Genomic DNA, 25,580 nt, shown 5'->3' with positions numbered 1-25,580 from the left:
GCCTTGGCTTGGATCCAAGTGCAATCAATCTTCATCTGAAGCTATGTGGTCTTCACCTTCACGCTATGGCTCAAGTTAGTTGATTCACATCCTTTTTCCCCCTTTGCTCCTTTCTCCTTCTTCCCACTTCCCTTTTTTCTTCCTTCCTCCCTCCCCTCATCCCTCCTTCCTTCTTTGCTTCATACGTCCCTCCTTTACTTTCTTCATTTTTCTTTCTCTATGAATCTTTCTCTTTTTCCTCCTTTTAAAAACTTACTTTCACCTGTGACACTCCATTCTGTCGCTGAGCATTTAGTGCAAAAGTAGCTCAACTGGCCAAGGCCAGCTGGCAGGCAGGGCTGAATGGCTTTCAGGAAGTAGAGACAGTCATTCCAGTGCAGAAAATCCAGGCAGATGCAGGGGAGACACTGTACTCCATTTTCATTGTTTTCTTGTACTTCCACAAAGGTCTCCACATATGAAATATGGTGATAGAAATGATAGGAGAGTAGGTAGAGCCAGAGCCCAAAGGAAATTACATGCCATTTTTCTAGTTTTTCTTGAAAAAGTTATGAAACCATTGTAGACGTTTGCAGTTTAAAATACTTATAACAGAATATGTGTAATTCCAAAAAGTTAGTTCCAATTAAACCCTGATGTTATATCATCATGTGTGCTGGACTCCAGATGCTAACTGAAAGCTGGTACACTACCACCACAATAATAACGATAAACAGTACCAATATTAATTTTTACCACACTACCTTTTATAGATGCATCCTCATGTGTATAATGAAGATGTTAACAATATCTTCCATGGAGTGATGGTGTGAAGGATTTGCCCAGCATCTCACAGATTCTGTCAGAGGTAGTGTCTAAATCTAAGGCTGCCTTTATCCAGCTATTCAGCCCTTAATTGGGTAGCTGCACTCTCTTTCTCTAGCAGATAGTAAAATGTAATTGTCCTGCACCATTACTCAATTTAATTTTTTTCCCTAAAATACTTTTATCATCTCACTTTCATACATTCTTCATTTTTTAACACATGTGATCCTGGAGCCGATTAACTGATAGTAAGCCACAAGAATGCTAAAACTGTGGCCTGAGTTAATCACAGCCATTGGGCTGCAATTTGTTTGGTTACATAAACACAAAGTTTTTACTTCTCTTCTGAAAATCATTGATTTTCTACTAGGCAGTTAAGATATTCAAATAAATCTCAGATTATCTGATGCCTGAGAAAAATTTTTTCCCTCCAAGGTACATTCAGAATATATTGACTGTTTGGCTTCTGTGTTAAAAAAAAGTGAATTACCTTCTTGTTTCTTCAATAGTTATCACCTTCTTTCATCTCGGTGTTTGCATTTCTGTGTGTTTCCTAAAGCAAGTTAGCAAGCAAACAAAAAAAATTTTACTTGTGTATAGTAATTACAGATTGTGATTGATAAAAATAAATGCTGCTTTTAGGTTCAGCCTATTCTCTTCTTGCAGGTGAAATTAGGCACAGGGTTTAAGCGCAAAAAGTTTTGCACATTAATTTAAAAGAATACATTTACTATACCCGAGTATGTGTTAGACTTTTCACTAGCAGCTTCTAACAGTAAGAAAGACATTCTTATTCCCAGTTCAATCATCCAATCTTTTCTTACATTTAGCAACAAGTATTTTACAAATGTAACTTAACTCTGTAAGAATTTTCAGAAAAGTGTAACCAAGCCTAGGCTTACCTCTCTACTTTCCTTACAATCTGCTTAAAATGAGTCTACACTCATTGTGGACTCTTCTTGGTATAGTTTAGTGAATCAGTTTCAGACTTTCTCTCAGCTGACCTCCCTGTGGTCTTTGACACTGATTTTTCTCAGTGACTTATAAAATTTTCTGAACTATGCTTCTTTAACACACCATTCTGTTCTCTTGTGACTATGTATTTTGAGACTTATCCATAAGTCTCAAAAGGTGGAGATTCCTCTTCCACCTACTCACCTAGTAGGAAATCTCCATCTTTTTCCCCATGTCAGGCTCCTCTTCTCCCTTTACATATTCTTGGCAGGAGTCAATTCCATCTAGTCAAACTGCCTGTTGATAGTGAAACACAACAAAAATGCTTTAACTCATATTTCCAAAGCAGACTTCTCTTCTGCAGTCCAACTCCATGTTATTTGTGTCAGCCTACTTGCAATCTTAACCAGAGTAGCCATGGTTACCTCTAACTCAAACTTGCAAATGTATGTGTGTATGTATGTGTGAATGTGTTTGTATCTCCTAACGGAAGTGGATCTTCCCAGATGAGTTTATGGCATCTTTCAGGAAACAAAAACAGCAGTGATAAATTTTTCCTTTATCCTTAATGTCATGAGTACTAAGAACTGTCATTTTTTTGGATCCAATAATAGCTGTAGATTTGAGGGTTTTTTTTTAAGTTTTAATGATTTCATTTCTGGATCAAGAATTGTATCTAACTTGTCTCTTATCTTTGGTGATGTTACTTTCAAATTCACCTCCACATAACTAAAAGAATTTTAAAAAATTGACATTTCATATTGTCACACAGATTTCAACCATTCAGTAGTAATCCCGTGCTGATGAGAGAGACTCCTAGTTTTGTTGTATACACAAGGCTCTTCATGATCAGGCACTTGAATGAGTCTCTTATCACACTTTTATCATATTCTAGATTCAAGAAAAGTGAATGATTTGCAGCTCTTTGGATGTACTGTTTTTTCCCCTTTGCTCATCTGTGTCTGTTCTCATAACAGACAGAAAGGAGAAGCATTTATCAATTGTCTCCCAGCTTCCATTAGTCAAGTATGGCCCACGTGCATTACTTACGGTCCTTTTGAGTGGCTCGTGTGGGAGTGCCATGCAGATTTATGGCAGCAACACACCTGAAGGAGTCAGAGAAGGTGCTGGGGTTGCTGATAAACAAAGGGCAGGAAAAAAAATTGTGTAGCGGAGGCCTGAGCAAGGTGCTCTCCGATTTTACCTGGGATAGGCTTGTCACCCAGCAGGGGCTGGAAAAAGAGAGCATATAAAGTTTTATACAAGAGGTGTTCAGGGCACCCATATTCACATTTCAAGACTCAGCTCACTATATCCCTATAATTATCTTTCCTGTGTCTTGTCCTCATGCTCTCATGTGCTCCCACCACACATCCCTGACATACTTCTATGACTGATGCCATACTGTAGCCATAAACTTAATTTTCTATTTCCTATACTATGATCTGCTTGAGTGAAATGAGTTCTCTTCACTTCTACTGATACCTCTAGTGCATGTTGATATTTGGTAATAGATCAGATCTATTGATTTTATTTAACTGATGCCAAATATTCTATCATACGGATATGTTGTATAATATTTATCCATTTCCAGTTAATATACATTTCAACTATTGCTATGTTTCATTGTTTCAAAGAATGCTACAGTGAATACACAATGATTATTTTCTAAGCTCTAGTTTTCTTTTTCCGTACGTAAGCATATGGAAATTAAGAATACTTTTTAAATTACTGGGACTTGTATTTCTTTTGAAAAAATTGTGAAACAAATGCATTTTCTAGCTGTTAACAGAATATAAATTCTCCTGTTTAGAGAAGCCTTTTCAGTACTTATGGTTAGCTAGACGTTTTCTGGATCTTATTCTGGCTCTGTTTATTTACATGTTAACTTGCTACCCTTCCTTCTTAGTGTGTATAACATTTAAGTTACTGATCACATTGCTCTATTTATAATTTTAATCTGCTTAAATGTTTCTTGGTCCTTTGCCCATTTTGAAAAGGACTGTAGCCAAAACCATCATAATAAAACATATCCCTCTTTGTTCAAAGACCAGCTTATGTCTCTGCATTAATTTTCTTTCTTCTCTTTCACAGATAATTAATAGAAATACTGGGAAATGCTTAACTTTAGTTCAACCTATTAGAAGTTTATTACCCTTGTGACTCATACATCACAACCACCAAAAATGCATAAATTGTAAAATTGACCAGAGTAAATCTTCCCTTCAAGGACTGCGACTCCCCAATCTCCTAACAGTATGTTTTCAGACTGCCCTCGCTGATAACTGTTTCCCACAGAGCAAAAAGCTTTTATATATTACAAACGCTGCACTGTTTTTCTTAGAGGCTAGATTCTCAAACTTTCAGTTCTGACATGGTTCAGGTTGCTGTACACTGATAGACTCATTCAGTGCTCTCACTTCATGCCATTAATATGAAATGTTCTGTTTTGACATTCAGTCATTTCAGAAAATGGGCATTTGCTTCATGGGATAAAAATCTGTATCTCTAGAGATCTGCATTAAAAAAAAAATAAGTCAGGATGTACTAGAGTACTGCTTATTTAGCAAACTTCCTAATTTCAGTGCGTTGTTGAATAGACTTTCTAATGGTAAGAATAGGCACCGTTCTCATTTTTCTTATGCTCCATTTCTAGTTCGGTTTCTTCTCATCTCCCACTTGTGCTGTTGCACATATTTTCTGGACAATGTCTTGCTTCTAATCAATCTCTTTACATTTTTTTTTTGCTTTCCTACATCCGAAGCTAACCCTTGACAGCTTCATCCTTTGCGGCAACAGGGACAGTGGTGCTCAGCGAACATTCCATTTGCTGCTCCACATTTGAAATGCAAAATTGTAAATAGAGCTATGTGATCAGAAACTTAAACGTTATATACACTAAGAAGGAAGCGGGGCAAGTTAACATGTATATAAACAGACCTATATTGCATGTAGGTAGGTCCTCATGACTAGTTCTGGCTAATGGGCTACCCATGAAAGTAACAGAGAGTACTTCAATGGAAGCACGGAAGAGGCCAGTTCCTTACCCTACATTTGTCCCTTTTCTTTCTTTCTCTCTCTCTTTTTCTTTTTGGCTGTGTATTGTTCCAAATATTAAAAAAAAATTATTTTATATTGGAGTATAGTTGATTTAGAATGTTGTGTTAGTTTCAGGCGTACAGCAAAGTGATTCAGTTATACATATATCCTTTTTCAGATTATTTTTCCATTTAGGTTATTACAGAATATTGAGTAGAGTTCCCTGTGCTATACAGTAGGTCCTTGTTGATTATCTGTTTTATATATAGTAGTGTGTATCTGTTAATACCAAACTCCTAATGTATCCCCACACACACACTTTTCCCCTTTGGTAACCATAAGTTTGTTTCCTAAGTCTGTGAGTCTGTTTCTGTTTCGTAAATAGGTTCATTTGTATCTATGTTTTTTTTTTTTTTAGATTCCACATATAAGCGATATTATATGATATTTGTCTTTGTCTGGCTTACTTCACTTAGTATGATAATCTCTAGGTCCATCCATGTTGCTGCAAATGACATTATTTTATTCTTTTTATGGCTGAGTAATATTCCATTGTATATATGTACCACATCTTTATCCATTCCTCTGCCAGTGGATATCTAGGTTGCTTCCATGTCTTGGCTATTGTAAATAGTGCTGCATTGAACTATGTATCTTTTCAAATTATGGTTTTCTCCAGATATATGCTCAGGAGTGGGATTGCTGGGTCATACGGTAGCTCTATTTTTAGTATTTTAAACCTCCATACTGTTCTCCATAGCGGCTGTACCAGTTTATATTCCCACAGTGTAGGAGGGTTCCCTTTTCTCCACACCCTCTCCAGCATTTTTTGTTTGTAGACTTTCTGATGATGGCCATACCGGTGTGAGGTGATACCTCATTGTAGTTTTGATTTGCATTTCTCTGATAATTAGCGATTTTGAGTATCTTTCCCTGTGCTTTTTGGCCATCTGTATATCTTCTTTAGAGAAGTGTCTTTTTAGGTCTTCTGCCCATTTTTTAATTGTGCTGTTTGTTTTTTTGATACTGAGCTGCACGAGCTGTATATATATTTTGGAGATTAATCCCTTGTCAGTAGTATCATTTGCAAATATTTTCTCCCATTATGTGGGTTATCTTTTTGTTTTGTTTATGGTTTCCTTTGCTATGCAAAAGCTTTTGAGTTTATTTAGGTGCCATTTTTTTATTTTTGTTTTTATTTTCATTACTCTAAGAGGTGGATTCAAAAAGATATTGCTGTGATTTATGTCAAAGAGTGTTCTATGTTTTCCTCTAAGAGTTTTACAGTACCCGGTCTTACATTTAGGTCTTTAATACATTTTGAGTTTATTTTTGTGTATGGTGTTAGAGAATGTTCTAATTTCATTCTCTTAAATGTAGCTGTCCAGTTTTCCCAGAACCAATTGTAGACACAAAAATTCTCAACAAAATAGTAGCAAACCAAATCCAAAAATACATTAAAAGGATCATACACCACAATCAAGTGGGATTTATCCCAGGGATGCAAGGATTTTTCAATATCAAAAATCCTTGTGATATACTACATTAACAAATTGAAGAATAAAAAGCATATGATCCTTTCAATAGATGCAGAAAAAGCTTTTGGCAAAATTAGACACCCATTTATGACAAAAACTCTCCAGAAAGTGGGCATAGAGGGAACCTACCTCAACATAATAAAGGCCATATATGACAGACCCACAGCCAACATCATCTGTCCCTTTTCTAGATGATACCTGTTCAAGATGGGGAGCCTGGTTCCCTGAATGACCTTGCCCAGTACACGACAGCACATAATAAAGGAGAAACAAAATTTTAAAACTATCTGCTTTGTTAAGTGCCTCACATATAGGGAATACACTAGCCTGTCTTGGCTAATGAGCAGTCACAGCTCTCTAGAGCCTTTTGGTAAGAGATTGAAACGTTGTTTAACTTGTCTCTCAAAGTCTTTCAGAATCAAACTCCACTTTACTGATTTCATAGAACTCCAGATAATCTCTACTCTAGATAATTTAATCTATTCAAATTCTTCTATATTTTACTATATCTAATATTATTATTATTTTGTTTTATTTTTACTGTGTTATTCTTTTGATCACAGTCTTTCAATGATTCACTATTGTTTCTACCATAAACTTCTTTATAGGGCTTAATGAATCCTTTATGTTCTGGCTTTCTTGAGCCACATCTTCTGCCAGTCTTCACTTTATGTTTTTTTTTTTTCCAGGCTGGAACAACTGACACAGTTTCCCACCTTTATTTTGCAAACTCCTTATCTGTAGGTCTCCACCAAACAGGTAGTTACTCATGGAAGATTGTTCTTATCTCCAGGTTGAGACCCTTCCCATATACTCATAGGGGATACTGGACTTCCTCCTCAGTAACTCTCATTACACTGTATTTTCATTGCCTAGTTGCTTCTTTACACACCCCACTAAGCTGTAAGCACTGACTCAGTCTGTCTCATTCCTGTGTGTTCTTACTGGCAATCACAAGCTCTGACACACAAAGGGAACACAGCAGGGTGTTGAATCAAAATATGTCCCCCATGATGTGGAAGTCTGTTCCTCTTTCTCTAAATACTTTCTCATCCCAGTACGTATCCCATCGCTTCCATGAAGCCTTCTGTATGATTATAACCCACACGATTCTGTCATTTTGAGGTGTTCTCTTAGAGTACGCCCCCCATTTGACCACCACCCATTTTTAGCATCCTTTTCTTCCTCTTGTTTTATTGCCTAAATATTTCTTTTCCAAGTGTAATCTTTGAAAACAGGGACTATTTTGAGTAAATTATTTATGGTATTCAGCAGAAGCTTTACCTTGAGCCAGGCACTATGTTTGGATAAGTATGAATAATGAAAAGGTCTGATCTCAGGGCGTTCAGAATCTAAAAGACAGGACAAAATGTAAACAGATAAATAGATGGCAATAGTTTTATTTTTATATTTGCCTGAGCAACTATCTGTGTGCCAAGAGAATATAACTGCTGAAAATGCTTTAATATATGAAAAGGCGTAGAAAATGTCTTTCCAGCAATAAAGTGAAATTATGGAAAATATAATTATCCACATTGATTGTCAGTCCTAGTCGAGTGTGGTAAAACTCCAAAGAATAATTATGTTCATAATTCCTCACTTCTGTTTCCATAATTTATAGGAAAGAAAGGAAGGAAGTCCCATTACTTCTTACTCATCTCCTTTTCTTTAATTATTTCTCCTCTACTGTACTATTCTTACTTTTCTTCCTTCCTAATTTGCTATTTCAAACCTGTGCAGAGTCTACTCTCTCTCTCTCTCTTTCTCTCTCTCACACGTACACAGACACACACACACACACAGAGTCTGATTAGCTCGCTAAAATATTTACCTAGTTAAAGTCTTCTCTGTTATTTTTCTGCATCTCACATGATCTTAGTCCAATCAAAGTTATGTGGACATCAAAAATAGTGACATTCTTACTATTTTAACTTGTTATCCAAGATTGTGCTGAATTTCTCAGTAGATGAATTTGTGATATTTTAGATGATTTAATTTTCAGGGATATGTTGATTCTAAGCAGACAGAGATAGATATCTACTATTTAATCAACACTGGGATAGTTACAAGAGAAAGATGTAAAGTAAGGGCCTCACTGAACTAATGAGGAAAGAGAGGTGGCAGCTAAGCCAACAGAAAAGTAAAAAGCCCAATTTATTTGACATAGACTCTATTTAAAGAAAACCTAATTTTATGTTATGAATATTCACCCTCCCATCGTATTCTGCACATGTGAAGTTGCTCATAGTTTTAGTTATTTATTCTTCACTTTGTTCTAAAAAGGATTTAGGAGAGCTTATGAGGATATTTAAAATATATCAAAGCAACATAATTAGAAATAGGTGAGAAAGTAGAAAAATAACAAGACTAGCAACCTAAAGTCAAACCAGAAATAGAACAAAATATAATACAAGTATCATTTAGTGAAAGTTTTACACATTTACTATTGTTTCTGAGATTTTAAGCAACCCATGTTGAAGGAATTTGGTAGGTTATTACACTGACAATACTTAGGCTGTAAAAAAATGAACTGTTCAGGAAGAGATGGTCAAAAGAGGTGGGATATTCTCTTGACAGGTCTCAGGAAATGCATTGCCATCCATGTTCTCAACCAACTTGAGATAACAACCATGGTGAGTTCCTTAAAGCAGTTCTTTGTAGCATTCTTCTGTAAAAGCTGATGGTATCATATTAAATTAGATTTCAGTGTAAGGCACTATTTTGCCACTCTGTAAGAGTGGGTAGCGATGGAGGAGCAACAAGATGTAGTCAAATATGTAACTTTATACTGATTTGGCTGAATTATTTGTACAGATTATAAAATATTGAGTGCCATAACTTGGTATCATGTTCTTCTTTTAAGCCTCAGTATAATTATTTCAAAGTTACTGCTACCCATTGTCTATGTAAAAATTTGGCTAAGATTTCTTGGCCAGAGAAATCAAGACCCACCTGATCTAACAGATATTCCAATTACTAAGTCTGGAAAGAAGAGGAAACTACCTAAAAGACTCTCACACCTACCTTGCCTCTGGTTGTGGAAAATATATACAAAGGCTACCAACACTTAGTAATGTCTCTTAACAATCCAACAAATAGAAACAGGGGAACAAATGTGTCTGAGGGTAATAATATGAGTAGAACTACAAAGAAAGGTGATTTATACTTAGGAACACCAATGTAAAATAATACACCTTTTTTTTCAAAAATTTCACAGGTAAGAGAAATGCCCTTTCAGGGGTTTTTTTTTGGGGGGGGGTTATTGCCATATTTTTATTTATATTAATATCCAGATGTTGTGAAAGCTGGAGGTTTTGGCAGGGAATCACCAAATTTAGAAATGTGGGAACTGAGTTTTACTTCTAGCCTTGCAGTTAGTTCACTTACTTATGTTGTATCTATCTCCATGATACACCATGTAATGATCATTCCAGGGTTTCCTCACTCCAAAAATTTTATGACTGTATTGTCAAGTTGATTGAGTTATTGGTGTTACAAAAGATTCCCACCTGATTACTATGTTCTATTGTGCATAGTCAAACTAAAGAATTAAAGTACAGTATAAAGAATACTTTTAAAAAGAATTAATCGTCTTACTAAGTTGCCTATTGATAGTCCACAGTTAATAAGTATGAAGGGGCAGAGACATTCTCTTTTATGTGACAATCAGCATTCTGTGCTGAAACAAGGCTCGCCATTCTTTGTGTAGTCTCTGCCTGAAAAGTAACCCCTTCTCTAGTGGTTCTCAGTCCTGAAGGATGATTTGAAAGGTGTAGCTTAGTGAGGAATGGGAGCCCCAAAACAGTGATTGTGGTGTCTGTTTCCTAATGCTCATTTGGCCACTCACTCATTTCATGACATTAAACAATTTCCTCTTGCCTTTGTGAAAACCAGGTCCTCTATGGAATCTCACAGATTGAACTGAATGTTTGTTTTATGATGTGATAAACTGTGTGTTATTAACTATAAAGCTCATTATAGGAAAAGTGCTTGGAGAACACACTCATTTAATTAGATATTTATTTTGCCTCGGGCATGTTAATAATCATGTCATCCAAACTTAGCAGTAACCATTGAATAAAGTAGAAATGCAGCCATTTTATAAATTAGACAATGAGAAACGTATTTAATATCTCCAAGCATCAAAGTTATGTAGCTAGTGAGTGGGTGAGCCAAGACTTCAACTTAGGTATCGTGTTCTAAGCTCCCTACACTTACCTTAAGATATGTTGCCATGCACTGACATTTTTTTCTATTATAACCCAAAGCTCTTTACTTCTAAAGCACCAGAATATCCTCATATTTCATCACGTTTCTAATTGTAGATATTTGTTTGCTTAGAAAACGAAGTTAACTATTAAAATTCTAATGATAAAGAAATGATAGTTATTAGATTGGGAACTATAATGTCACTCTAAATTGTGTTTGATATTCTGATAATAGATAATGAATTATAATCTCACTTGGAAAGAATTCAGTGCAACTCCTCATTTAATGAAATGGCTACTTCTCTGTGTGACATTTCATTACAACACCAGAATCAAGGACTTGAGAATTTCTCTTTCCTCCTATTATTCAAGAAATATTACAAAAATGCAGTTTCAGTATCATTAGGGGGGGTCCTCAATGGTGAAAAACTGAAACCATTTCCACTAAGATCAGGAACAAGACAAGGTTGCCCACTCTCACCACTCTTATTCAACATAGTTTTGGAAGTTTTAGCCACAACAATCAGAGAAGAAAAAGAAATAAAAGGAATCCAAATCGGAAAAGAAGAAGTAAAGCTGTCACTGTTTGCAGATGACATGATACTATACATAGAGAATCCTAAAGATGCTACCAGAAACTACTAGAGCTAATCAATGAATTTGGTAAAGTAGCAAGATACAAAATTAATGCACAGAAATCTCTGGCATTCCTATACACTAATGATGAAAAATCTGAAAATGAAATTAAGAAAACACTCCCATTTACCATTGTAACGAAAAGAATAAGAGATCTAGGAATAAACCTACCTAAGGAGACAAAAGACCTGTATGCAGAAAATTATAAGACACTGAGCAAAGAAATTAAACATGATACAAATAGCTGGAGAGATATACTATGTTCTTGGATTGGAAGACTCAACATTGTGAAAATGACTCTACTACCCAAAGCAATCTACAGATTCAGTGCAATCCCTATCAAACTACCACTGACATTTTTCACAGAACTAGAACAAAAATGTCACAATTTGTATGGAAACACAAAAGACCCTGAATAGCCAAAGCAATCTTGAGAACGAAAAATGGATCTGGAAAAATCAGGCTCTCTGACTTCAGGCTATACTATAAAGCTACAGTAATCAAGACAGTATGGCACTGGCACAAAAACAGAAATATAGATCAATGGAACAGAATAGAAAGCCCAGAGATAAACCCATGCATGTATGTTCACCTTATCTTTGATAAAGGAGGTAAGAGTATACAGTGGAGAAAAGACAGCCTCTTCGATAAGTGGTGCTCGGGAAACTGGACAGGTACATATAAAAGTATGAGATTAGAACAATCCCTAACACCATACAAAAAATAAGCTCAAAATGGATTAAAGATCTAAATGTAAGGCCAGAAACTATCAAACTCTTAGAGGAAAACGTAGGCAGAACACTCTGTGACATAAATCACAGCAAGATCCTTTTTGATCCACTTCCTAGAGAAATGGAAATAAAAACAAAAGTAAACAAATGGGACCTAATGAAACTTAAAAGCTTTTGCACAGCAAAGGAAACCATAAACAAGACGAAAAGACAACCCTCAGAATGGGAGAAAATATTTGCAAATGAAGCAACTGACAAAGGATTAATCTCCAAAATTTACAAGCAGCTCATGCAGCTCAATAACAAAAAACGAACAACCCAATCCAAAAATGGGCAGAAGACCTAAATAGACATTTCTCCAAAGAAGATATACAGATTGCCAACAAACACATGAAACAATGCTTAACGTCATTAATCATTAGAGAAATGCAAATCAAAACTACAATGAGATATCATCTCACACCAGTCAGAATGTCCATCATCAAAAAATCTAGAAACAATAAATGCTGGAGAGGATGTGGAGAAAAGGGAACACTCTTGCACTGCTGGTGGGAATGTAAATTGATACAGCCAATATGGAGAACAGTATGGAGGTTCCTTAAAAAACTACAAATAGAACTACCATATGATCCAGCAATCCCACTACTGGGCATATACCCTGAGAAAACCAAAATTCAAAAAGAGTCATGTACCAAAATGTTCATTGCAGCTCTATTTACAATAGCCAGGAGATGGAAGCAACCGAAGTGTCCATCAACAGATGAATGGATAAAGAAGATGTGGCACCTATATACAATGGAATAGTACTCAGCCATAAAAAGAAACGAAGCTGAGTTGTTTGTATTGAGGTGGATGGACCTAGAGTGTGTCATACAGAGTGAGATAAGTCAGAAAGAGAAAGACAAATACCGTATGCTAACACATATATATGGAATTTAAGAAAAAAAAAATGTCATAAAGAACCTAGGGGTAAGACAGGAATAAAGACACAGACCTACTGGAGAACGGACTTGAGGATATGGGGAGGGGGAAGTGTGAGCTGTGACAGGGCGAGAGAGAGGCATGGACATACATACACTACCAAACGTAAGGTAGATAGCTAGTGGGAAGCAGCCGCATGGCACAGGGATATCGGCTCGGTGCTTTGTGACCGCCTGGAGGGTGGGATACAGAGGGTGGGAGGGAGGGAGATGCAAGAGGGAAGAGATATGGGAACATATGTATATGTATAACTGATTCACTTTGTTATAAAGCAGAAACTAACACACCATTGTAAAGCAATTATACCCCAATAAAGATGTTAAAAAAAAAAAAAAGAGTCATGTACCAAAATGTTCATTGCAGCTCTATTTACAATAGCCAGGAGATGGAAGCAACCTAAGTGTCCATCATCAGATGAATGGATAAAGAAGATGTGGCACATATATACAATGGAATATTACTCTGCCATAAAAAGAAATGAAATTGAGTTATTTGTAGTGAGGTGGATGGACCTAGAGTCTGTCATACAGAGTGAAGTAAGTCAGAAAGAGAAAAACAAATACCGCATGCTAACACATATATATGGAATCTAAGAAAAAAAAAAGGTCATGAAGAACCTAGGGGTAAGACAGGAATAAAGACACAGACCTACTAGAGCATGGACTTGAGGAAATGGGGAGGGGGAAGGGTAAGCTGTGACAAAGTGAGAGAGTGGCATGGACATATATACACTACCAAACGTAAGGTAGATAGCTAGTGGGAAGCAGCCGCATGGCACAGGGAGATCAGCTCGGTGCTTTGTGACCACCTAGAGGGGTGGGATAGGGAGGGTGGGAGGGAGGGAGGGAGAGGCAAGAGGGAAGAGATATGGTAACATATGTATATGTATAGCTCATTGATTTTTTATAAAATAGAAACTAACACACCATTGTAAAGCAATTATACTCCAATAAAAATGTTAGAAAAAATAAAAATAAACTAGAGATAAACAGCGAATGAAAAAAAAATATCATTAGGGTGTACTTAAACTACGGGGTGTTACAAGATCTTATATCTGGGATAATGTCTGCATTAAAGAATCTATGTCGGGCTTCCCTGGTGGCGCAGTGGTTGGGAGTCCGCCTGCCGATGCGGTGGACGCGGGTTCGTGCCCCAGTCCGGGAAGATCCCACATGCTGCGGAACGGCTGGGCCCGTGAGCCATGGCCGCTGGGCCTGCGCGTCTGGAGGCCGTGCTCTGAAGCGGGAGAGGCCACAACAGTGAGAGGCCCGCGTACCGCAAAAAAAAAAAAAAAAAAAAAAAAGAGTCTATGTCAGCTCAGCCCTTCCTCTTCTCGGAGAATAACAACAGAAAGCATAACTAAATGATCTTTAAGGTGGCAATAAAAACTTTTCTTGCTTCACAATTTCTCATTGTTGGTTTCTTTTTCGATGAGCTCTCAGAATTCCTAAACTAAAACTTTAAGAAATGAGAGAAACACTTCCCCTCACTTGTTAAATCGTATTCCAATGTGTTTCTTTCCTTCTCAATACTTGTACACAAGAGAGTGAACTTAAAAGAGGTCTGCATTTAAATCTCTGTATTTCTAGCCAAAATATGGGGGACGTCTCTATTTACAAAGATCCTTAATTGAAAGATTAGGAGATGTGAAATCCTTGGCAGAGAATATTTTATGAAAAGCCGTGTTTGTGAAGGTTATGACTGTCTTTCTTGGGCAGAAATTTAATGGTGAGGAGCTCGTTTGAAGGTTAAAGTCCTTGTTGGATTAATTTATTTTCCATATCCTTGAAGTAGTACTATTTACTTGGGGGCAGAGGAGAAGAGGGCTCCACACATGCAGAGTCTTGATAATTACTGGCATATTTAAACATCTATGTTTAGATGCAAAAACATTCTTGAAATATTCATGCAGGCGTGGCACCATTCACTTCTCATGACTAATCTGCTTGAGAGTCAAGATAGGCAAGTCAGCCCTAATGTACCAACTGGCGCTAAGCCTCTTTTCTATCATATTTTACTTACTTTTGGGCTTTTCAAGTATTTATTACAGCATGGGAGTATTGCAACAGGTCTGCATTTCACTCTCCATAATGAGAAATCCCTAAGGGAAATCTTCATTGTCTTATATGGCTGGAGAGCAATTCATCTTTCACTTTTTGCAAAGTATCATTATAAAGTCCTAAATGCAGTGAAATTTAAAAAAAAAGAAAAGAAGTGTAGTCCAAAATACTAAATATAAAAAGCATATGTATAAAGAAACATCAAAAGGCCTGAATGTTTTATTCAGGGACGGCTGTGTCAACTTACTATATACTGTCTACACAAACATCCTCACAAGAACCTGGTTAAATGTGGTTTATTGCTGTCGGAACACAGCCAGACCAGAGTGAGATCACATCTCTGGAAAAATAACAATCTTCATTTCTTCAGCAGATGTTTACTGAGTTTCTACTGTGGCCAGGCACCCTGTAATGGTTGGTGAGAATTACAGAGATATTTTTGAACTGGATTCTGCTTTTATATAACTTACAGCCAAGAAGGACCGATCTACCATTTCAAGGTAGAAAGTGATGCATGACTCAGGTGAGGCACTAGAGAGAGAAGTGCTGTCTGTATTTAGGAGAGGGCTTGGGAAAAAGTTAATGAAAGAGACAATACAACATATTTTTTAAAAGACCCAATAGAGAAGGAAACTTACATAATTCCCTTATCAAGTAATATAATTTTAAAATGAACTGGCAGGAAGATATATGTGCATTTAAGCAAGATGTGCACTGGACTTTTAGGTCATTGTAAGAGCAACATGATTCCAAATCACTGTGTGCAATTTGGTTGCGTGATTTGATCCAAACTGTGTGGATTATGATGATAATAATAACAACCTGCCATGAAGCGTGCAGTTAGCTGATAGCTTCTGGAATCCACTGTAGCACTCTAGCCCAGGCCACACCCATCCCAGCAGCTCCCAGCCAGTAATGGCACATAGTCAGGTAGTAGAGCATGGTCATTTCTGCTCGGTGCAGGACTGCTCTTGGGCTGTCCTTGTGCCAGGGTTCCCCTGAGGGGCTGACGAAACATTCTCAGAGCTGCACCACCCTCTGAGTCTCTTCCCATCTTTTCCCCTTCCCTCATTCCTTTCATGTTGTAGTCCGAAAGCTCTCCTAGCCCATTCCAGCTCCTTCTCTCTTTTACCTTACAGGGGCATCAACTCCCCTCCCCCCAAATTTCTTGGCATCTGCCTTCTGGAATATCCAAACTGACTATAGTTGTTACATATGTCGTCTTCAAAAACAGGTATTAAACAGTGGGGCTTATTTTCAATCACATTTTACTCTGGCAATGTGGCCAGAAAAGGCTCACATCTCAAGTGGGTCATTTACTAGCTGAGGAGCAGCACATGAATTACTTGAGGCTCCAACCCTGTGGGTTCCACTCAGCAGGTCTGTGGTATGGATACTATTTTTATTTCAACAGGCAGTCCAAGTGATTCCTTATTTAGAGGACTGTAACTTTGAGGAACTCTCAAAACAAGTCCCTTAACTTCTTAGTCTATCATCTGTTTTCCCTGGTAGACCTGTCGGAACACAGCCAGACCAGAGTGAGATCACACCTCTGGAAAAATAACAATCAGAAATAACACAGAAGAAAAGGAAGGTTAGTTGTTTTGCCTATTTTCACAAAGCTGGCAATGGTGAAAGTGGGATTTAAGTTCCTTTCTGAATAGAGTATCTATGTCCTTAAAAATGATTTAGTGTTCAGAAGGAAGCTATTGTGGTTCATTTTGTAGTGAAATATCATTTTGAACTGCCGTAATCACTTTGGACATACTTCTTTTATTTATTTATTTTTTGGTAAACTTAGATTTGCACATGTTCGGTTCAAAAGGGCTTGTTATAGAAATATATTTTTGTGCTCGATTTGGATTTTTTTCAACAGAAGCGTCAGCGTGTATCTTCCTGGCAGAACTGCCGTTATCTTCATTCCATATGCTCTAGTTTTACCTGCATCCTGATCCCCAGGTTAAAAGAAAAGCCCATGGGCGTGATACAGCATAGGCTCTTGTTGCTGTGATGATTTCCATTGTTAAATGTAGTTCTTGCTTTTCCTTGGAAGGTTCTTCAATCAGAGTGGTGCACTGATTCCTTAGCCTGATATTGAAGGCCTTATTTCCCACAGTGCTCAACTCTATGTCTAACCTGTGTGACTACAACAACAGACTTTTGGTTATTCTTCAAAACATTTTCTACCGTTAAGCTTTTTCACAGAGTCTTTTGGCTTGAATATACTATTTCCTGTCTCTCAAAACTTTTTCATTAACAGTGCTTTCTCCTTCTAGACATTTTAAACTAGGTGAATAGGGCATGGAGGGTAGTAGAAGAAAGCCCTACACATGCCTCAAGCTTCTGTTAGATATATTTTCTACCAGAAGCCTTCAATGACTCATTGATACCGCTGTGGTGTCCCTACTATTAGCTCCATAGCCCAGAAAGAGAGACCCTTAAGGGCAAAGGTGTTTCTATTATAGCACCTCTCACATGGTATAGAGGCATTCAATAATTTTTATTGTAAAATAAATATCAAATGATTTTTATTGTAAAAATGTCTATTTGCATCTCTAACTTTGAGTCTCCGGAAAATTAGAATTTGGTCATTTCATCTTTGAATCTCCCTCCTCCGGCAGAGTCTTTCACATGGTGGCTGCTCAATAAATTCAATTCAATTTAATTAGGAAAAGTAATATATATGCTAAATGTTATTATCAGTTGTAGACAGTGAAGTATAATGGGAAGAAAATATTACATTGAAATTTCATTATTATCTATATCCATGAATTAAAATAGCCACAAAACTATTAAGCATTATTGCCATTTTGTGTTAAAGAATTTCATTTTGTTAAAGATTCCTATCCTTCTATGTGAAAAGTGCCATCAACTAAACCTTGTCATGAATTGCTGTTCTTCTTCCGTCATTAGATATTAATAGTTACCCAGAAGTTTTTACAGCCATACCATTAATTGGAATTGAGCAGGGGAAATCACCCAGAATAGCATTAACCTCTTGGACCTCTTTTAGTATCTCCACCCTTAGGGGTAAATGAATTCCCTGGAGTAGTCGTTTGCAACTGGTCAAATTCACCAAGAATTGTAAATTCTCTGGATGACATCTCTAGAGTAAACTTTTCTCTAAATAATACCTGTGTAGCCCAGCAACAAGCTAGACATATTTGTGTGGCATTTCCACCTTCATGTATACATAGCATGCCATAGCATGCCCAGTCTTTGAAAAAGTGTTTGGTAAAATACAAATTTATTGGAAAAAAAAATTAAAATGTCACTCATCACTAGTTTTAAAAGAGAAATATTTATAATAGCTGGAAGTCATAATTAGGATTATAACATTTGGGGGTATAGTGTGTTTGTAGGCAGATGTGAAATCAACGTACAGTGGTTGAAGACAAAGAATGTTTCTCCTCTAGGCATTTCTACAAAAGGAGAAAACAACAACACTATATAGTTTCAGTGTCTCCAGGCAGTTAACATAAGATGAAGGTTTAAAAAGAACATGAGAGAGAACAACGTTTCATGATTCAGTGATGTTTCTTGGGGGACTCAGGCTGCAGAAACAGAATATGAACTTCATTTGAGGCTTGCTATGTCTGACCATGACTTCTCTTTTGCCTCTGCACATTACCTTGTAGCAAGTTGCACCATAAACGCAATGACTTACAAGAAGCAAAGTGACACATTCTTTTTATAAAAGAAAGAAACTCTGTAAAGCTAGAACTGGGAATATAAAACCAAAGTACTCAGCAGATAAACTACAAGTCATTTATCACTACTGTAGGATTTTGTACAAGGAGAGGCTCCAGAGCTCATAAATGTGGCTAGACAATTCCAGTGATCTATGCGGCCTGACCAACACCTTTCTGAACTCTGAGGATCATAAGTTAGAAGACCAACCAGAGTGGAAGCTCTAGGTCTGACCTTAGAAAAAAAGCAGACATAAAACAAAATTAAAATGGCAACGGACATGGTGGTAAAATATTGTTCATCAGAGGTTTGTAGAATTAAATGAGACTGTCATTGGAGTGGAAAGATTCAAGTTTAAGTGCTTTTCATATTTGAAGAGGCATGAAGTTGACATCCTTGAGTCCCTTTGAATTCTCTCTGATTTTATTTAATGACATTCCAGGCTTCCATAATCTTTCCTCTGTGTAATCGTTAGGATTGGCAAGGATTGAGGACCAGGACACCCCAAATCCAGCAAATGCCAAATTAAATATCGATAGTAGGTAGAAATAAACAATCCCAAACTGACTAGCTTGGAGGAGGACTTTGATTCATTTTTTAAGGCCATAGGTCACGACAAAGAATATCCATTAGGCGTTTCTCAGAATACGTGAGTTGTAGTTTATCTTCCTTACCCTGCAATTCCATGCATCTAGAAAGAAAGGGCCAGTGGGCTTTATAAGTCATCTGCTCAAAAAAACTGTTTACTTCACTGATGGGGATATTGAGGCCCAGAGAGCATAAGTGAATTATATGCTGAAAGTTGGAGTAGACTTAAGCCAGGAATAGATGCCAGGTGTCCACGCGTCACTATCAGAAAGAACTATCCAAGTTTATTTGTTAGTTTTACTCATTTTTCCAAAGAGAAGTTGATATGAATTCTAGGATTCCTGGCTATTTCACAGACTAGGATCTTTTTTAATTCACTTATCATTTTTGAATGAATGAAGGAATCCCTTAGCTTTTAAAATATTACTGATGCCATAGAGGAAATATATTAGTGCTAGGCACTGGGTCGATAGAGATGTATATGTCAAGAATATTAACCAAAAACTGGACTTTATTCCAATGCCACCTATTAATGGGTTTAATTTCTTCCATTTCTAATAGCTTATTAGCTGCTGTACGGATTCAGTGGGATGTCTTGAAGTTATCAGCTTCCTGCCGATGGCCAAAATGGTCTCAGGAGCATCAGTGGAGGTCTAAATGAAGGTTGACACGTGTTTATTTACAAAAGCTGACACAGCTTTGGAGGAAAGGGTTTTGGTGCTGATTTGCCTCTTATAAACTATGTGATTTGGGGTACATTACATCTTCTCCCTGAACCTTGGTTTTGTCAGACAATGTTCTCCAGGTACTTTCACATCAAAAGAACAGTTGATAACTCCTTGAATTTATCATTAACAGTTGACTGAATGATAAGAATTATAACTAAAGATGTTGAGCAGATGACATTTATAAGTTTAATTATTTTCATTGTGAGTATAATTATAGTTGCAGGTCCTTGAAATACAAGAACATTTCACTAATTGCTTATTATATTGTGGTGTTAATGGGCACCAGGACCAGGGCTTTTCCTTTTATTGGCCACAGAGGCGATGTTTCTCTGTTATTCCCTTGCATTGCTATATTGAAGGACATGGGACAGTGTTATTACTACAATAAGAGCAAATTATGTACACTATGAAGTGATCCCTAGACTGAAAATACAGACAGCTGAATTCTAGTATGAGTTCCAGTGTTTATGAGAGCTTGAGTAAATTACTCAAAATCACTGGACCCCAGTTCCCACAGTAGTAAATGAGGTTCTTGTGCCAGATTACTTCATGGCTAGAGAACTTCAGTTTACTTCCATCACTAGGGTATTCCTTACCCTGGCCAGCCAGGTAGGCTGTGAAGTGGGAGTAAAATGTGAGTTTCCTTTCCTTATGACTTGTATTTTAACATCCTCTGGTATACTGTGTGGAGGGGTATTGTGAGAGTTCACCCCAGTACAGGACACTATCATCTGTTTGTGAGGCCAGTAAGGGTGGAATTACATGCCACGTATTACCTTTCTTGAAGATCATGCTAACTGCTAGACTTTTTCTGGGTGCCAGGTGTCTTGGCATAATGATGAGAATGGTTGCTCCTCTATAATGTGTTGGTGGGGGTTAGGATGTGGGAGGAGTCTAGGGTGAATACCTGGGTTCTATCTTGAGATTCATCATATATATCATTTATTAGGCATCTACTGTCTTCCAAACACTCTGCTATATATACTGTTGTCTTTGAAAATAATATACCTATTAAACAGTAATAGGATATTAGTTCAGTTATATCAGTGAGAAAACAGTAGTTAAGAGAAAATAAGTAGCTGATGTTCAAAGAAGTTTTTTAATTTGCATCAGATCATTTATGAACAAGTCAACAGCTCCAGAATTTGAACCTGCCTCTTACTGTTTCAAAGCCTATCTTTGAATATACAGAGGACAATATGCCATAAAAACATTAAAATCAGTAAAGTCTATTTCAGATAGTATTTTGTGAAACACCTTAATTTTACCAATGAAGTCACTCAGTTCCAAAGAAAGAGAAAGGTTTATTTTCCCAAGGCCAGCAAACATCAGCCCTAGAAATAGACAATCAGAATTCCTAGCTACCAAACTAATACTCTTCTCACTAGAGAGAGATTTTTTTCTCAGCATTATATTATAGTTTTCCTTTTTTCCCCAGTATGGAGGGTGCTTATTCTATGAGTTTGCAGATGATGACATCAAGAGAAATAGGGGGGAGTGTTTACATTGATTGAGAATATATTTTGTGTGTGTTTTAGATGAGTCAATTCTGCCTTTTAATCCTCCCCAAATCATGATGTGGCAGAGGCAGACAGGGATGCTGAGGTCAGAGGTTACTTGACTTCCCAAGAGTGAGAGCAGAACCATATTGGTTTGACTAAAAGGCTCTTTAGATAAAACACTTTGGAAAGTTTAAGTTTAAATTTTTAGTTAAATTTGAAATGTTAAGCAGTTGAACTAGAGGATATATTATGTCACTCATTATTTGTTACATTTTATAATGCCCATCAAGTTCTTTCGTCCTCATTTTCCTCCCAGAAGGCAAGAATAATTTCTTTGAACTAATACTGCTACAGTTTTGTTGTGAGTCATTCTGGGTGTGTAAATTCTGCATGTTTGAATAGTTTTTAAGCTGCTGTAATCTGTACTGATGATTCTGTCCTGTCATAGCTCTAAAACCACGAGAATAGCAGGAAATGCAATTCCTTTGACTTTCTCTAATGCCTAAATAAGAAATGACCATTCACAAAATTGTGAAATTTAATTGTTGCTTGAAAATAATGATATGAGCTTCTTGATGTCACCATAAAGATATACTTATAGTATCTTTATTGTTTTGGTTTTAATATAATGCAGTACATACTTGGAAATGAGTTTAATGGATTCAGGCAGAGAAGCTTAAATTATTCTTATTCAGACTAGAACCAAACAAGGGAGGAAGGGGGTTTAGATAGATTAAATAGATGGTAAATTGTTAGAAAGAGTTCTACTAACTTTTTTTTTGAGGGGGGGGAGTTGAAATTTTATTTATTTTTAAATTTTTATCAGAGTATAGTTGATTTACAATGTGCTAGTTTCAGTTGTGTTAGCACAGTGAATCAGTTATACATATACATATACACTCTTTTTTTAGATTTTGTTCCTATATAGGCTATTACAGAGTATTTATTGAATAGAGTTTCCTGTGCTGTACAGCAGGTTCTTATTAGTTATCTGTTTTATGTTTAGTAGTGTGTATGTGTCAATCCCAGTCTTCCAGTTTATCCCTCCCTCACCTTATCCCCTGGTAACCATCAGTTTGTTTTCTATATCCAGAGTTCTACTAACTCTTAGCAAGGATTTAGGCAGTCAACTATAACCTACCAGGCAGAGAGAGAAAAGTTGCTTCCCTAATTTAGAGAAGGAAATAGATGGATGTAATTCAGTATCTTGGATAGTTTTCTGAAAGTCAAAACAAACAAAAAACACAGCAGGAAAGAGAAGCTCTACTGAAGGTTTTCATATTCAGATCTCACTCTGAATGCTCAATCTATTGATTCCCTTAGGACCAGTTTTTTTCTTGAGAGCAAAAGCTATAGGCATTTGGCTCTTTGGGGATTGTGTGGCATTTTTTCATGTGAATAGATGTTCTTAAGAAAAACACGCTCTAAACTCAGTTCTTTTTGCTCTGGTTATAGTAAAGCTGCATATCATAAAGACTGTGTAAATATTTTACAATAAAAAGTATATAATATAACTTGTTTTAAAGAACTCAGAATAATATGGTTTAATGAAAAAGCAATGTATAGAGGAGGTAACCTAGAGCAGAGGGGTCAGCAAACTACATTTCCCAGGCCAAATTGGACTGCCTGGAAGTAAAGAATACTTGTAACATTTTTTAGGGTTAAAAAAAATAATATATGTATATGGCCTACAAAACCTAAAATATTTATTTTTTGACCCTTTGCAGAGAAAAGCTCCCTAACTCTTGATTTAGAATAATGTTTTAAAAAATATTTAAACTTTACAGCTTACCTCATTTATAGTCTTATTAAAATTTTGTATCCATGAATTATTTTACTCAAGATCACCTTTTGGTGTAAGTAAATCATTACTAGCCCATTTTATAGATGAAGAAATTGAAGTTAAGTTACTAAGTCCTTGAGTACTTAGCCTTTTAATGTTGTGGATAATATGAACCTCTAAATTGCATCTACTACTAAAGTATAAAGGCATTTGTAATCAATAATTATGTATAGCAGTATTTAGCCTGTATGTGAATAAGATGCCATCAAGATGAATAAACCTTCCATTTATATCATATAATACAATTTACTCAAATAAAATGTAGATAAAACTTTGATTTGACAGAATCTGTGTAGTAGCACCTACACAGATTTTTTATTTTAGACATGAGCCAATTATAAACTAAGCATATACTATTATTGTTAAAAAAATTTCTAGCATAAAGATATTCATAGTCCCTTGGAAATCTGTATTGGGGGTGATTTGGTCCTGCCATAGATCCAAACCATGTAAGTCACTGCAAATTCAAGGGGCATTCAATAACACACACCTGTATAGTGAATGTGTTGGAATTCATTCACATAAGGGAAAGTTAATATGAAACAAACTAAGGGAAAGTTAATATGAAACAAACTTATTTAGTATGGAAACAAGAATGTATTCAGGAGATATGAAATTTAGTAAAAGGAAGACTTTTCACTGTATTCTCTGGAACAGTAATTGCAGTTATTCAAAAATATGTGATGAATTCTGAAAACTGATGAATACTGAAACACTTCCTAAGTGACACACACCAAGCAAGTAACAGACACTTTGTCTTCATTACAATATAATCAATAATGTGGAGGATGGTTTAGGAAGCCTTGTCAGTAAATTTGTAAGTTACACAAAGCTGGGAGAGGAATGTTTCATTCAATGGTAGCGGGTTGTTTTAGTCTATGCCAATGTATTTTAATCTTTTGTACATTGTGCCTGGAAATATTGTAATATATGTTTCAGTCAGCCAGGAACCATGAAATTTCAAAATATCAGTTGCAGCAACAGCTGTTTTAGACATTTTGCCTGACAGGGTTGTTATCTCAGGTGACGCTTCTAAATGTCCAGATTAATGAAAGCACAGTCTCAGTTTACTTAGCACCAGTCATGAAATTTATAATTCAGTAAATTTTACAAAATGATAATTTATATAAAGCATGTACACAAATGCCCACACTTTGCCAGTAAGCATGTGGAGTCAGACGGGGTCACGAAGAACCGAACACAGTAGTACAGATGATAAACTCTAGTCAGTTTAAGGGGTCGGGTAGCACCTGGCACATGGGGGCAGATCAAAAAGGCAGAGACTAATATGGCTATAAATCTCAACATTGATCATTTGATCCTTCTATTTTAAGTTCTAGATGAAAACAACCTAAAATACTACTTTTTGGCTATTTCCAATATGCCCTGAACTCTTTCATGTAGCTCTTGCCATTCTAATGGTTAAAACGGGAAGAGAACACCCATGTGGTTAAAAGAATTTATTGTTGTCAACTACAGTAAAGCTTGCTTAGGTCACATACTACTAACATTCTCTTTATTCTGATGCTCTTTAATCCTTTTTACAAGGGTCACTGTGGGTCCAAGAACTCCTTGAACAGGAGGTGTCTCTGACCTAGACTTACTGTATGAGCCCTATTGGAGATATGGCAATTGTCCACTGTGTTTCCTGGAACAGTGAAAAAAAAAAAAGAGAGAGAGAGAGAAAGAGATTCAGTAAAGGTGATTCTGAGAAAAAAATATGTAGCCTTAAATATTCAGCTCACTGATTTTCAAACTTTCTTCTTTTCTAATATATCCAACTCAAGAAATTATAATAGCAGCTACAAAGTAAATTAAAGATGTAGAAGAAAAGAAAAATTAAAGTTAAGAGCATAACTGTATAGTGAAAAATAATCAAACCAATAGAGAGCATCATCAGAAAAAGTTGCTTCTTTGAAAAGACTAACAAAATATACCATTCATTGGCCAGACTGTTGAAGAAACTTAAAGAATATTTTAAAATATTAGGCAAAACAGAGAACTTCACTACAGCTGTATGTAAAAATTATGCAATAAATCTGTGTATCTATAACATCAGATTAAAAAAATTTTAAAACATAAATGCTATACATAATTTGATGACAAGCTGATAAGAATAGGATAAGAGAGGGAAATTTTTTTACAGATGCTTGACTTTGGGACCAAATTTTATTGATTTGGCAGCTATGTTAGTACACCTTTTTAATTTTTAAAAACAATTTATTGTGGCAAGAACACTTAATATGAGATCGAGCCTCATAATAAATTTTTAAATGTA

General features: G+C 36.3%; 1 protein-coding gene across 8 annotated transcripts in view; it reads left to right on the top strand.

The window, feature by feature from the left end:
* LOC307178258 (uncharacterized protein) overlaps positions 1-25,580 on the top strand; it is a 1,492,981-nt gene that overhangs the window by 674,437 nt on the left and 792,964 nt on the right. The window contains exons 6-8 of one of the 8 annotated variants that reach the window (XM_079906247.1): positions 15,325-15,474; positions 16,464-16,545; positions 19,791-20,243. The exons of 4 other annotated variants lie outside the window; for them this stretch is intronic. The gene's annotated coding sequence lies outside the window, so the exon portion shown is untranslated. Of the gene's footprint in view, positions 1-15,324; positions 15,475-16,365; positions 16,546-19,790; positions 20,244-25,580 lie in introns of those variants that run through there. 3 more of the 8 variants (XM_079906246.1, XM_079906245.1, XM_079906248.1) reach the window with 3 other exon arrangements.

This window comes from Stenella coeruleoalba (assembly GCF_951394435.1).
Source record: "Stenella coeruleoalba genome assembly, chromosome: 20".
NCBI classification, from domain to species: domain Eukaryota; kingdom Metazoa; phylum Chordata; class Mammalia; order Artiodactyla; family Delphinidae; genus Stenella; species Stenella coeruleoalba.
Note: the sequence above shows the minus strand (reverse complement) of the source record. Positions and strands in the feature narration are given on the sequence as shown.